Source organism: Tamandua tetradactyla, chromosome 1 (genome assembly GCF_023851605.1).
Source record: "Tamandua tetradactyla isolate mTamTet1 chromosome 1, mTamTet1.pri, whole genome shotgun sequence".
Lineage (NCBI taxonomy): Eukaryota > Metazoa > Chordata > Mammalia > Pilosa > Myrmecophagidae > Tamandua > Tamandua tetradactyla.
In genome coordinates, this window is record NC_135327.1 from 102,530,921 (window position 1) to 102,545,873 (window position 14,953).

The 14,953-nt window shown below is 37.8% G+C and overlaps 1 protein-coding gene and 1 pseudogene across 1 annotated transcript in view; one reads left to right on the forward strand and one right to left on the reverse strand.

The window, feature by feature from the left end:
• SP4 (Sp4 transcription factor) overlaps positions 1–14,953 on the reverse strand; it is a 129,741-nt gene that overhangs the window by 66,179 nt on the left and 48,609 nt on the right. The gene's annotated exons all lie outside the window — the stretch shown is intronic.
• On the forward strand, positions 12,015–12,774 carry LOC143678858 (cytochrome b-c1 complex subunit Rieske, mitochondrial pseudogene; annotated as a pseudogene).

Consider the following 14,953-nt stretch of genomic DNA (forward strand, 5'->3'; position numbering starts at 1 on the left):
TTTTAGAACCTCATCTACTCTTTGAGACCAAAGGAAAAAAGGTTTATACTGTTCGGGACCTAAATTTTCTGTAGCACATAATCTAACTCAACCTGTCTGGATAGATCATTTAAGTAATCCAAACAAAGGGCACCCAGAATAAGAATGAGGACTCTTAATCCTATATACCTTAATGTAATGCCTGGATAAATCTCAGACTATATTAAGCAGATAATCAAAAAGTATTGACAAAGTTTCTTGAGGGGTGGGAGCAAAACTATGGAAGTATTAAACTTTACCACTGGGGAAACCCTGACACTGTTTCAAACATTAGGGCCACTCACATTAATAGGCCAAGCCCTTGATCTTGAGGCTTGCTCTTGTGAAGCTCATGTGTGTAGTGGAGAAACTTATCCATGGATTTCTGTCCCATGTTGCCAGGGAGATTTATACCCCTGGAAATTATGTACCACATGGTGGGGAGGGCAGTGGGTTCACTTGCTGTGTCAATTTAAAGAGAGTGGTCACATCTAAGCAACAAAAGAGGTTCTGGGGGTGACTCTTAGGCCTAATTTTAAGTAGGCTTAGCCTATCCTTTGTAGGAATAAGTTTCATAGGGGGGACACCCAAAAATGAGGGCTTGGCCTATTGATATGGTTGTCCCCACTGCTTGCGAGAGTATCAGAAATTATTCAAATGGGGAAGTTACCCCTCTCTCCCCATTCCCCTAAGGGTACTCTGCAAATACTTCTTTATTCACTGTTCAAATCGCCTGTTCCATATTATTGATAGCCTCTTACAAAATGAAAAAGTTAGAATGGCCATAGCCCAAATATGCCTAAACAGTAGGAAAAATATCAAAGCTGATGGTGGAGTTATACAGAAGAAGGCAGGATTTAACAAATGAACATGACTGCAGAATCATTGTATTGATATTTCTTTTAGTCTCCAGTATCTTAAGCAGCTAGAAGTAAAACCTAAAATTTTGTATATATGTTATTTTTCACAAAAATGAAAAAAAGTCAATTGCGATGATTAATGAACAGCTATATCTGATGATATTATGAACACTGATTGTATACTTTGGAAGATTATGTGATATGTGAATATATAATATATAGCAATAAAAAATAAAGAAAGAAAGAAACATAAATGTTGTAAAGAGGGAAATGAGAATGCATATTCTGATCTGGGTTTTAGGGAAACTCTGGAATGTCACGTATAATCAGAGATATGAAAAGTTAGAAGCAGAGAAATCAGTTAGAAAAGAAGATTCTTCACCTTCCAAAGGATGAGGCACTGAAACAGAGCCCTGACAAAAGGAGAAACTGGATATAAGAATAATGAATAATTATTATAATAAGAAGTTGTGGACACTTCTTGAAAACTGTGTTCTAAGCACTGTACAAAGCATTTTAGATTATCCCACTAAAATAACATCATCATAGCCATTTTACAGATGAGGACACTGGGCCAGTTTGAAAGGATGAATGTACCCTAGAAAAGCCATGTTTTAATCCTAATCTCATTTTGTAAAGGCAGCCGTTTCTTCTAATCCCTATTCAGTACTGTATGCTTGAAACTTTAAATAGATCATCTCCCTGGAGATGTGACTCAATCAAGAGTGATTGTTAAACTGGATTGGGTGGAGACATGTCTTGATTCCAGGTGGGTCTTGATTACTGGAATCCTATAAAAGAGGAGACATTTTGGAGAAAGGAGGAGATTCACAGAGGGCAGAGAAGAACAACATAGCCATGAGAAGCAGAAAGCCCACCAGCCTACGACCTTTGGCGATGAAGAAGGAAAATGCCTCCCTGGGACCTTCAAGAAACAGGAAGCCAGGAGAGAAAACTACCAGATGATGCCATGAACATGCTGCTTCCAGACGAGAGAGCAACCCTGACCGTGTTCCCCATGTGCCCTTCCAGCTGAGAAGAAACCCTAACCATGTTTGCCATGTGCCTTTCCACTTAAGAGAGAAACTGTATTTTGTTGGCCTTCTTGAATCAAGGTATCTTTGCCTGGATGCTTTAGACTGGACATTTCTATAGACTGCTTTAACTGGGAAATTTTCTTGGCCTTGGAACTGTAAACTAGCAACTTATTAAATTTGCCTTTTAAAAGCCATTCCATTTCTGGTATATTGCATTCCGGGAGCTAGCAAACTAGAACAGATTTTGGTACTGGAGAGTGGGGTGCTGCTGCAGTCTGCAAATAACAATCATGTTGGAAAGGCTTTTTTTTTTCGTGGGAAGGCACCAAGAATGGAAAGCCTTTTTAAATGGATAAGAGGAAGATTCTGGAGAAACTGTGAGAAGCTTGATAGAGAAGGCCAAGAATGCTTTGAAGAGGCTGTTGGCAGAAATGTGAACTCTAAAGACACCACTGACCAGGCTCTACACAGAAATGAGGCACATGTTATTGCAGAATGGAAGGAAGGCAATCCTTGTTTTAAAATGGCAGATAATATAGCAAAACTGACTAGTGGCTCTGGCTGGATTTTAAAGGCCATGAACTTGGGATATTTAGCAGAAGAGATTTCCAAATTAAATGTGGAAAGCACAGCCTGGTTTCTCCTCACAGCTTATAGTGAAATGCAACAGGAAAGACAGAAGCTGAGAACTGAACTCCTGGGTATAAAGAAACCAGATACTGGAGGTTTGAGAAATTCTGGGCCTCCAAAAAGGGAAACCCCAGACAACAGTACCCCACGTGAGGATTTAACCAAATGTGGAACCAGTCAGCCATTTCAGAGAAAGCCAGGATTGGACATGGAGTTATACAGGAAGGATCTGTGGAAACTTATGTCTGATGGATATGATCTGAAATCCACAAGAGTGTTGTGGGATCTGTATAAAGAGAACCATTGCCAGTTGGGACTGAAAGGAACAGAGAAGGGACATACTGGAGGAAAAATAATTTCAGAGGCAAAACCATGGAGGCTAGGGTCTGAAGTCAAGAAGCCTTGGGCCAGGAGAGCAGACCCACCCAAGCACGTGAAGGGAGAGAGTGAGTTTGCCCTAAAGGCAGAAGATGGGCCTTCCACCTCCTTGCATGGAAGAGTTATGCTGCCTCATTCTTGGAGAAGGTGAAACACATTCCTTGGGGTTTGGGGAGAGCCTGGCTGCCACCACAAGGAAGGGTTGAGTGTGCGTCCCGGAGATGGCAGAGAGCCCAGGTGCAGCCCTGATCCTTGGAGAGGGTAAAGCCGAGAAAAAGGTGGTCTCTCCAATGTCCCCCAAGGTTGCATTTGGAGACAGGCCTCTGCACAGTCCTTTGGAAAGGGTGGGACTGTTGTTTTCTAAAGCCCCAAAGAAAAATGACTCTTAGTCTTCGAAATCTAATGAAGTTAGCCCTTAATGGTTTTCAAAAATGTATGGGTCCATTGACCCCTGTGTTCCTTCCAATTCCTCCCTATGGATATGGGTGTATGTATCCAATGACTGTTCCTTCTTTGTATGTTGGTAGCAAGTAACTTGTTCTGAGTTTCACAGGTCCAGAGCTACAGGGTAGTTTTTCCTTAGAACAGACTATATGTGTAACTAACTAACTTTAATAGGAGTTTGTACTGTTTATAACTTTGCACTTCATTTGTATTGCTACTAAAATGGTTTAAGGATTTCTGATATCGCGGTGGAATTAATATACTTTGCATATGGGAAAAACAGGTCTTTTTCAGGGTCCAGAGGGTGGAATGTGCCAGTAGAAAGGATGTATGTACTCTAGAAAAGCCATGTTTTAATAATAATCCCATTTTGTAAAAGCAGCTGTTTCTTCTAATCCCTATTCAGTACCATATGCTGAAACTTTAGATCATCTCCTTGGAGATATGACTCAATCAAGAGTAAACGTTAAACTGGATTAGGTGGAGCTGTGTCTCCACCCATTCCAAGTGGGTCTTGATTAGTTTACTAGAATCCTATAAAAGAGGAAACATTTTGGAGAAAGGAGATGCAGAGAGAGCAGAGAAGAACGACACAGCCACAAGAAGCAGAGAGTCTACCAGCCAGTGACTTTTGGAGATGAAGAAGGAAAATGCCTCCCGGGGACCTTCATGAAACAGGAAGCCAGGAGAGAAAGCTAGCAGATGACACCATGTTTGCCATGTGCCCTTCCAGCCAAAAGAGAAACTCTGTGTTTGCCATGTGCCTTCTCACTTGAGAGAGAAACCCTGAACTTTATCAGCCTTCTTGAACCAAGGTATCTTTTCCTGGATGCCTTTGATGGGACATTTCTATAGACTTGTTTTAATAGGGACATTTTCTGGGCCTTAGAATTGTAAACTAGCAACTTATTAAATTCCCCTTTTAAAAAGCCATTCCATTTCTGGTATATTGCATTCTGGCAGCTAATACACTAGAACAGACACTCAGACTAGACAAACATTTAACCAAAATTTAAGTAATAAAAACAAGACTTCAGTCAAGGTCTAATTTCAGGGCTTACAAAGTAAACTCCAAACTTAATCAAAACACTTTTTGGAGAGATAGGAATTCTAATCTAAATAACAAGGAGGAAGATGATTTATTTGCCATTCTCTTACTATTCTTTAACCTTCTGCCACTCCCTCTCCCTTCATTTTTGAACATTATCTTCTTCTGGTCTTCCCCAAGTGACTTGACTGACACATTCCCAACCCAGCAACCCTCCTCTGGCTTCATGTGACATTTCTGTCAATCCCTTGCTTATATGAACTTCTGATATATGTGGTGGGAATTCTCACTATCCATATTCTCCTACCCTTAAAATGCCAAATGACAAAGGAAAGAGGCTACAAAAAGCTCTAAAATTTTATTTTAATGGCACATTGCCTGGAGCATCACTGTTGTTTGGTATCTATCATTCATTCCTGGTTGACAACGCATATATCCCTTCATCAACTCTTTGAATTTTTCTCTTTAGTCCTCAAGTCATTTTTTCCTTCCCTTGCATCTTACAATGGATGGATGGCTTTGCCTTCTAATTTTACTGAAAAGACTAAAGTCACACAGAAGTCTCTTCATCCTCTCATCTCTTTATCTCCAGTATCTATTTCTCCAAATGCTGTGACAGTCTCATCTTAGATTTTCACTTGTCCTTTTTATCTTCTAGTACCTTCACAGAAAACATATTCACATACTCTTACCTTCTCTCTCGTCTTTTCCTCTCCACTAGTTCCACCTTCCCACAGAGCCAACTTACTCATCTATCATCCACTGTCTATACTGTACAACACAAAATATAAATTGGACCATGGTATTCCTCTCATTAAGGTACCAGAAAGGATACAGTTTAAATTCTGTATCAGGGCAAGGGAAGAGCTTCCATGACTACAGCACATGCACTCTTGGTCTAAACATGTAAAACTATCAACAGTCCCCTGATTACATCAAGCTAATACAATGACTCTGCTCTTCTGCCTGCAAGGTCCTTCCTCTGTCAACTTGGCTAATTTCTAGGCATCCTACCTGAACTATCCTTTATCACCAACTCCAGGAACTCTTCCTCACAAATTCCACTGTTTGACTATATACCACACCTTCTGACTATATATCTCACTTTTAAGTCCCCAGGAAGAAGAATCCTTATATTTAAAGCATTATCAAACTGTATAATAATTAGAATGATTTCCAGCCACCTCTCTCATCCCCAATGTCTCTGGCTCCAATCATATACTTATATACTCTTTAATACTTCTTTAGCATAATACTTAGCATATAATAGACCCTCAAATATTTTCTAAATCAATGAACATAATCATAGTCCTAAAAAGCTTTTCATGGTATTAGCCCCCAGATACTGTCTTATTTCTATTTTTTTCATTGAACTTTCCCATTCTGTATCCTACACTTGCTACATTAATATTTTCACCACTCATTTATCCATTTAAATGCTTGCAGTTTTATTCATAGCACTCTCTGAGCTCTCTAAAGTAATAACGTCCTATGGAACTTTCTGCAACTATGAAAACTTCATATATCTCCACTGTCCAACATGGTAGCTTCTAGCCACATGTGGCTATAAAATGTGGTTAATGCAAATGAAGAAATGAATATTTAATCTTAATTAATTTAAACTGAAAAAGCCACATATGACTAATGGCTTCCATACTGAGCAGCACAGTTCCCAAGTCTAGCCAAATGATTCAATCACAAAACTAATGAAATTTTCTCAACGCTCATTTTCCAATTCATCTTTACAATTCAACACTCCCTGAAATTCCTCTAAACTGATGACATACCACCTGAGATGTCTCTTCTGCTCTCTGACTGCTCTCAATTTTTTTTTTTTTTTTTTTTTTTTAAAGGAAAGACAGAGAGAAGGAAGGAAGGATAGAAGGAAGGAAGGAAGGAAGAAAGGGAAACATTTTCTTGTTTTTATTGTACTCTGTTTCTCCGTATTTGTTACATGGGCTGGGGCCGGGAATCGAACCGAGGTCCTCCGGCATAGCAGGCAAGCACTTTGCCCACTGAGCCACCGCGGCCCGCCCAATTTTTTTGATGCAACTTTCTTTTTAGCCCCAAAAGATTGGGTGCAAGCCTAAGTTTACTTCTTCAATCACAAATCTAGAATACCAATTTTGACTCCTCTTCTCAAACCCAAATTCCAAATATAAAGTGGACATCTCCAACTGAATGCTTTACTATTAATTTAAACTTACCAAATACCTAAAATTTGCTCTTTTTCTGAATGCTACTTTTTAATGGTACAATCACCTTCATAGTTATCTAATTTCAAATCTTTAAGAATTACCCTTAAATTGTTTTCTTCTTTTTCTAACTCATTTACCAAACCATGTCAACTGTCTTTAGGTCTCTTGAATTATTCCCTAAACTCAAGTTCAGATTTCCCACAACTGACATTTGCACTAACTGTACAATTCCTTAAATTGGCTTCCCTTTCTCTTTGCCCTCTAACCTACAGCTGCTGGGTAATAAAACTAAAACACCACTTCACATTTTGACATTTCTTTTCTTCTACCTCTCCAAAACCCACTAATACAGCCTCCACAATGACCTGTCACCTGTCCTAAGTTTGGCATCATTCTATAACCAGATCTTTACCAAGCATGCCAACTTCAGCTTCTAACATTTCATTCAAAGTCTTCACCACAAATAAAATGGTCCATCAAATCTTTCTGGAATCTGTAAAGCAAATTCTAGCTTCCTTTTTTGCTTCTGTTGTTTCCTCAATCTATAATGTCATACAATGCTTTTCTTCTTAGTCCATGATTGCTAGAGCTCTCCTTTCCTTCTAGAATCAGTTCAATCCTCAAAGACTTCAGGAAGCCTTTCCTTCCTTCGTGGCCTTAAGTGGCTACACTCCTCTTAATTTTGGTATTGGTACCTCTTACCATTCATTTAGATTTTAGCTTATGTCACCAAGAATTACGTTTCATACTGCTTTTTATTTTAATAAATATTTTGTCCAATTAGAATGTCAACTTTTAAAATGCAAAGACTTTGCCTAATTTCATCTTTATAGCCTCAAAACTTAGCCATGTATTCACACCTAGTGGTAATGAATGCATGGCTATATGATTATGCTGAGAACCATTGATTGTTTACTTACTTTGGATTGTACAGTGTGTGAATAAAACTATTTTAAAAAAAAACAGTGACAAAAGAGTTGGAGAAAATGTGAAGAGAGAGATATACCTATTCACTTTGGTAGGAAAGTAGAATGGTATAGCTCTTCTGGAGGGCAGTATAGTGGCTACACAGGTGGCTATGTGTGGGCCTGCTGTATGATCCTGCAACCCCACCGTTACGTGTATACTTGGAGGAACTCAAAGCAGGGACATGAATGGACGTACGAATGCTGCCGTTTATCATTCATCAGTGTTTTGCAGTTTGCAAAGGATGGAGGTGGCATAAGGGTACATCTACTGATGAATGGAAGGGTGAACAGAAGGGTATACATGCAATGGAAAACTGAGTGGCTGCAAGAAGAAATGAAGTTGTGAGGCATGCAATTAGGTGAATATTGAGGACAATATGCTGAGTAAAATAAGCCAGAAACAAAAAGACAGTTATTATAATGTCTCACTACTATGGATTAACTATAATGTGCACTGAGAATCAAATTTGAAAGCATAGCTCATCAGGTGAACATCTAATGTAGAGGTATCTAGATTATAAACTCTTACAGCAGTCACATCTATTCCAGAGTTGTAACTGTTATTGCTAAATTCTGAGATGTTTAGCTCTTTGTATATAACTCTGGAACATCAGGTATGTGTGTGGTACCTGAGACTCAGAGCTAGACTTCTTCAGCTATGATAGTCAGCGTTACCCCATACACCAACTGTTAAAAACACTGAAAAAGTGGTCAGACTTCAATTAGAGAAACGAATGAAATGAAGCTGATCTGGGTAGGACTAAGGTAAATCAGACTGAAGGGAAAAAGATGATATTGACTGCTTTTTTAAAAAACTACAACTTCTGTGTGAGACCAAAGGAAAAGATGTTTATTTGGTGCAAAATTTATCTTTACAGTAGCATACTATCTAAGTTAACTTTTATGGTCAGCTTATTCGAACACCATAATTACATGGAACCTTGAATAGGGAGTGAGATGTGTACAGGTTTAATTCTTGGTGACATAAGCTAAAATCTACATGAATGATAAGAGGTACCAATACCAAAATTAAGAGGAGTGTAGCCACTTAAGGCCACGAAGGAAGGAAAGGCTTCCTGAAGTCTTTGAGGATTGAACTGATTCTAGAAGGAAAGGAGAGCTCTAGCAATCATGGACTAAGAAGAAAAGCATTATATGGCATTATAGATTGAGGAAACAACAGAAGCAAAAAAGGAAGCTAGAATTTGCTTTACAGATTCCAGAAAGATTTGATGGACCATTTTATTTGTGGTGAAAACTTTGAATGAAATGTTAGAAGCTGAAGTTGGCATGCTTGGTAAAGATCTGGTTATAGAATGATGCCAAACTTAGGACAGGTGACAGGTCATTGTGGAGGCTGTATTAGTGGGTTTTGGAGAGGTAGAAGAAAAGAAATGTCAAAATGTGAAGTGGTGTTTTAGTTTTATTACCCAGGTTGTACAGGTTGGGGTGATGCCCTGCACATCCCAGAGTAATCTAGGCAGAAGATAAAAACGTATTTACAAAATCTCCTTTAGGGACTGAGGGAAAATGTGGAAATATTAAACTTCCCCACCTGAGGAAGATCTGATATTACAACAAGCATGAGGGGCTGCCAATTTGATGGGCCATGACTTCGATCTTGGGGCATGTCCTCATTAAACTTATTCCTGCAAAGGAGACGCTAACCTTACTTTTAATTATGCCTAAGAGTCAGCCTCAGAGAACTCTTTTGTTGCTCAGATGTGGCCTCTCTCTATAATCCAACTCCACAGGTAAATTCACTGCTCTTTTCCCTACTTGGGATAGGATTCCCAGGGCTGTTACTCCCTGGCATCATGGTACATGATTCCGAGGAATAAGCCTGGCCCTGGTCTTGGCATCATGGGACTGAGAAAGTCTTCTTGACCAAAAGGGATAAAAGAAATGAAACAAAATAAAGTTTCAGTGGTGAGAGATTTCAAAAAGAATCCCTTTACCCAATGTATGGACAGATGAGTAAGAAAACAAAGACAAAAAATAATAAGGGGGGAATTTTTAAACTTTTATTATTTTTACTTTTGGGGATAATAAAAATGTTCAAATATCAATAGTGATGATGAATGCAGAGCTATTTGATGATTATGTGAACGACTAAGTGTACACTTTGGAAAATTATATGGTATGTGAATTAAAAAAAGCACTTTGACATGAGGATAGAGAATACTGGCAAAGACAATTATAGAATTAGGTATTAGTGTACTGGACATCTAAAAAGGGCATAATCTTATCACAATGGCCATCAAATGAGTCTTGGGATTTTGATTTAAAGGAAGTTCATCCAAAAAAGCAATGTTCAAAATAAATGGGTATAACAGCGACTCTATCTTTAATTATCTTTTTTTCTACAATGGTATTTATTTTAATAGAATCTGCTATAATCAAGGCAAGCTGATAACTTGTGGGGGTGGAGAATGAGAATGCCAAAAATAGTAAAATGATAAGCCTAATTTCATAGAAGAAGTTACAGCTGGCCTGTCCAGCCCTGGAAACACAAACTGGCACTTAGTGCTAAAGAGGGTACAGTTTGCCCTGTCAGTGCTTAGGGTCACAGCTTAAAATAGTTGCACAGTTTAGGGCCAAGGGAGGCTAGACCAAAACTGTTAAGCTGGCATGGATCAGTCTAGCCCCACAGATAGCTATTTTAAGCTGAATCTCTAAACAGAAAATAGAGCAACCAGGAAATATTAGCTTCCTACTTTCAAGGATAGAAAAACTAGTCACAGATTTTTCTTTAAAATTGTAGGGGGCATCATTTCAAACATGTAAGAATCATTGTACATTCTCTATCCTCCAATCCATTTGTGCTCTGGTTTTCTCTTTTCACTTCTAATTTAGGTGAGAAAAGTGCAAGCACATATTTGGTGAGAAAAGTCAGACTGATTTTTTATTTATATTGAATTTCTTGAACACAAATAATATTAATATATGTTGGGGACCAGGGATTAGCCCATAGGCAAAGAAAAAACTTTATTCACTTATACAACCTGATGAAATAAAGAAAAACCTTATTTACAGTAACAACCTTGACATATAACAATTTATACATTTGATAGATTAATTTAGATAATTTAAACAGGTGTTTAGACTACCAAAAGAATGACCACTACAGTAAAATTATAATCCAGCAGTAATAAAGACTAATTGTGTTTAAAAAGTTATCTCTAGGGTACACGGGTCAGTGGTAGAATGCTTGCTTTTCATGAGGGAGACCCAGGTTCAATTCCCAGACCATGCACTACCTCCTCCCCCCCTAAAAAGAAGTTATCACTAAATTTACTCTTTAAAATAGTTATAAGAACTCAAGTTTAGGTATTTTGGCCTTCTAATTTTTCGTAATACTAAAACTCCAAAAGATCATGAACTTGCAATGCCTACGTTGCTATTTTAGAAATTAGTGGCTTATCTCATTAACTGCTCAAAGCTAAGATATCTCAAAATTATTTCCACATTTGTGCATCTTAGCCATGATATATGATAATGGGTAGGAAATGAGTAATATAAAGTAAAAAAAAAAAAAAAAAACCTAACTTCAAAAACCCCACAACAGTGGATCACATTTATACACTGCTTTCCCCTGTCACACTGGTAATGATCTATTCAATATCAAACAACACTTTTTGTCTGCTTACCCTGATGACCTGAAAAGGAAAGGAACACACAAGTATTCTTATTTCTATAAACTAAGAGAATGGCTTTTAAAAAAAAAACAATTAGTGATGTTTCTTGGGAAACTTGAAAAGTTACTAAGTTCTTCCAAAAGATGCTAATAGGTTTGTGTCCCGTGAAAATTTTATATTTAATTTGCAAACAAAGAATGGTGAAAGATTTTTAAATCTTAAACAATAAAAAATAAAATTTGGCCTGAACAAATATCTGGATTATGGCTGCCCAGGTGAGTAACATTTCAGTATAGAAAGAAAACTGTAATAATGAAACACAGGAAAAAACTTAACTGTTTAATACAGCCTTTATTGGCAGTTACAAAACAGATACACATTATTAAATAAAATCAGCAGATCTCATAGTAATAAAGAGTATTGCTATTTTCATGCTGCCAGGGATTAACAAGGTAATCATCTTTTACTCATTTATATGAAAAGTATTCCAAAAGATGAAATCTCAAGTTTCTATATGCTTACTACAGCTAAAATAAATATTAGCCCTTGAAATAATTTTTAAGTTTTGGAAAATGCCCACTTCGGGAAAAAAAGAAGCAAATAATAAAGTACAACACAATTTTTTTCAATAGAGCTACATATTTACTCAGTCAAATATTTCTTAAACACCCATACGCATGGTATAATTAGCACATAGTGGAGGAAAGCAAAGTGATCACAGGTTTATTAAAAGCAGTCTAGTGGAGTCGCAGCCCACTCGGACCCCTTCACCCTGCCCTGTCGCTGTCATGCAGGATGGAGGGTCTGCTCTGGCCTTTGGTGCAGACCACGGTGTCCGCCACCTCAGAGCTGCCTATATTGGATGTGAAGTGGCCCTTTCTGTGCAGAGAGTCACTGAGCGGCCAGGCGGCAGGTTGGCCTTTGGTCGCCTTCATGGGTCTCAATGTTCCTGCTTCTGCCTTCTGTTCATTATTCCCATACAGACATCAAAGTGCCTAACTTCTCTAACTACTATCACACTGGAGTGTTAGTACAAAGTCTTCAAAAGAGAACAGTGATGCTGGAAAAGGCTTCTCCTGTTTGGTAACTGCAACAACTGTGGGTATCACTTGTGCTGCCAAGAACGTTGTCTCCCAGTTTGTTTCCAGCATAACTGCTTCAGCTGATGTGTTGGCCATATCAAAAACTGAAATTAAGGTATCCAATATTCCAGAAGGCAAGAATACAGCTTTCAAATGGAGAGGCAAACCCCCATTTGCGAGTCATAGAACCAAGAAGGAAACTAGTCAGAAAGCTGCAGGGGAAGTGTCCCAGTTGAGGGACCCACAGCATGATTTAGAATGAGTAAAGAAATCTGAACGGGTTATCTTGATAGGTGGTTGCACTCACCTTGCTTGTGTACCTGTTGCAAATGCAAGAGATTTTGGGTGTTACTACTGCCTTTGCCATGGGTCAAACTATGTTGCTTCTGTCAGGATCAGGTAAGGGCCTGCACCCCTCAACCTTGAAGTTTCCTCTATGAGTTTACATTAATGATATAGTTATTGTTGGTTAGAGACGTGGGCTCAAATCATGGGCTTCTTCCAGTCTTCACGTAACCTCAGAAGAATTATTTCAGAGCAAGCCTTTTGTACTTAAAGTTAGTTGATAAGAAATATTTAGGAATGGCTAATAATGTATTTGTAAACATTAATGTGAAATAAATTGAATTGAATGTTGAATACTTTGAAGCATTCACATAATAAAGCTATTATAAACATTGTTAAGCTCATATAGATCTGAAAGATGCCGTGTTCTGATAGTTAATTTTAATTAAAAATTACCAACTGGTGTAAGAAATAAAGGCATATAGGAGCATTACTTAGTTAGCAAACATTTTCTATTCTGTCCATTTTCCATTACAAAAGCTAAAAGTTGTGACAAGAGCATCACATGGCCTAAAAGAGAGCAAGTACAGCACTTGACAAGAATAGGATAGAGGGCAAATATGACAGGGAATGAATGATTTTAAAAACTTCCACAAGACCTGGTCAACCAAGTAGGTAGAGTAAGAGGCTCCAGAGTGCCTTTTCCCATAGAATCTCTGAAAAACTAGGAAAAATAGGCAGAACGCCAAAAAATACTTAAAGAGTGGCAGTAACAAGACAAACGCTGAAAGAGGAAAATGCAACTTTAAAAAAATGGTCGAAGCAGCCTGTGCTGTTTTCCCTACCCTCTCCATAGCACACAGCATGGAGATAGCCCAATCTGGGTTCCTGGCTTCTGGAAGGAGTAGGTTAATCCATTTGTCAGTATCAATGTACCAGACGGCCGCCAGAAAGAATAAACCAGGAAACCTGTCCTGATTCATTCTCAGGGAAATCTCTGTCATATTACTACCTGGATAAAATTTAAGGAACAGACAACTCTGAAACTAAATCCCAGAGTTAACACTTTAAAATATTAAAAGGAATAGTGTTCAACAAAAGATTACAAGACAAAGAAAAAGGAACATTAAAATCCAGAAACTTAAGAGATGAAGAAATCCTAAACATGGAATCCTGTCCACTGAGGTGGGCACGGGGGAGGATGAGATTGCTTTCTTGCCTCTTCAGCTAAAACAGAATGCCACTGGGTAGTAAAGGAGTGTGAGAGGGTATATATCAACACAATTCCATGAGATTTGTTCTCTTTTTTGCTTTTGGGAAGTGGTTGAATTTAAGACAAAGAAAATTTGATGTTATTTAAAGGAGGATTATAAAAGAGCAGCAACATTCTTGCTCTTTTGTAGACAAAACTTACGAGGTTATGCAATAACTGGAATCCTCTATGTCCCTGAGACAACCCCTACGTGTGATCTACCTGTAGTTTTCCAACAGACATTTTTCCAAGAGAGTTTTAAGCAAGATTATGAAGCATGACAGCGCAGAAGTTTGTAATGTTACTGTGATGGACTGCTTTCCAGAATGCTGCAGTTTTATTTTTAATAAATCAATGAGTGATATGAATGTAAAGGTAACTGTATACCTTTCATTGTATATAATGAAAATTTAAATGCAGCTTCCATACTTGTAAATAATTTCAAAGCATTTTATTTTTATCAGTGTTAAATAGCTTTTTGTACAGGCTTCAATCCATTTTTCTGAAGTGTACTGCTTTTCAACGAAAGTTATATTTTCACATCCCATGGAACTGTCATTTAGGCACTGCAAGTTTTTAAACTTACCATATTTTTCAACATTAACTTTTTGAAAAGAGGAAAATCCCCACTTGCTAAGTGATACTGAACTGTTGTTTGGGCTATCTTATAATTAGGTCTTGAGATTTTATAAGAATTTAGTCTGTAGCCTTTTAGGTGCTTCACTGAAGTTGATTGTACAAAAAAATAAATAAATATATATATAAAGGGACCCCTAAATTCTTTTAAATGTCTGGATTTTTCCACTAATATCTACTTTTGAGAATATTTTGTTCATATATAATATTTCCATTAAATGAAAAAGTCTTCTCTTGGTCAACGTGAACCATTTGGTTTTTGTTGTGCTTTGGGAGGGAGGGGGAAGGGTTATTTAATGTAATGTTTGCCTCAAACACACAGCCCACTCTGAATGTCCTTTTTAAAATGTCAAAATTTGAGGAACATTTATCTTGGAAGCAAGAGTCAATATGCTTAAATGGTATAAAGAATGAGAAAATTCTGGAATTTGTCATTATTGACACTCCACTGAGACAAACTGATAAGACTTTACATTTTG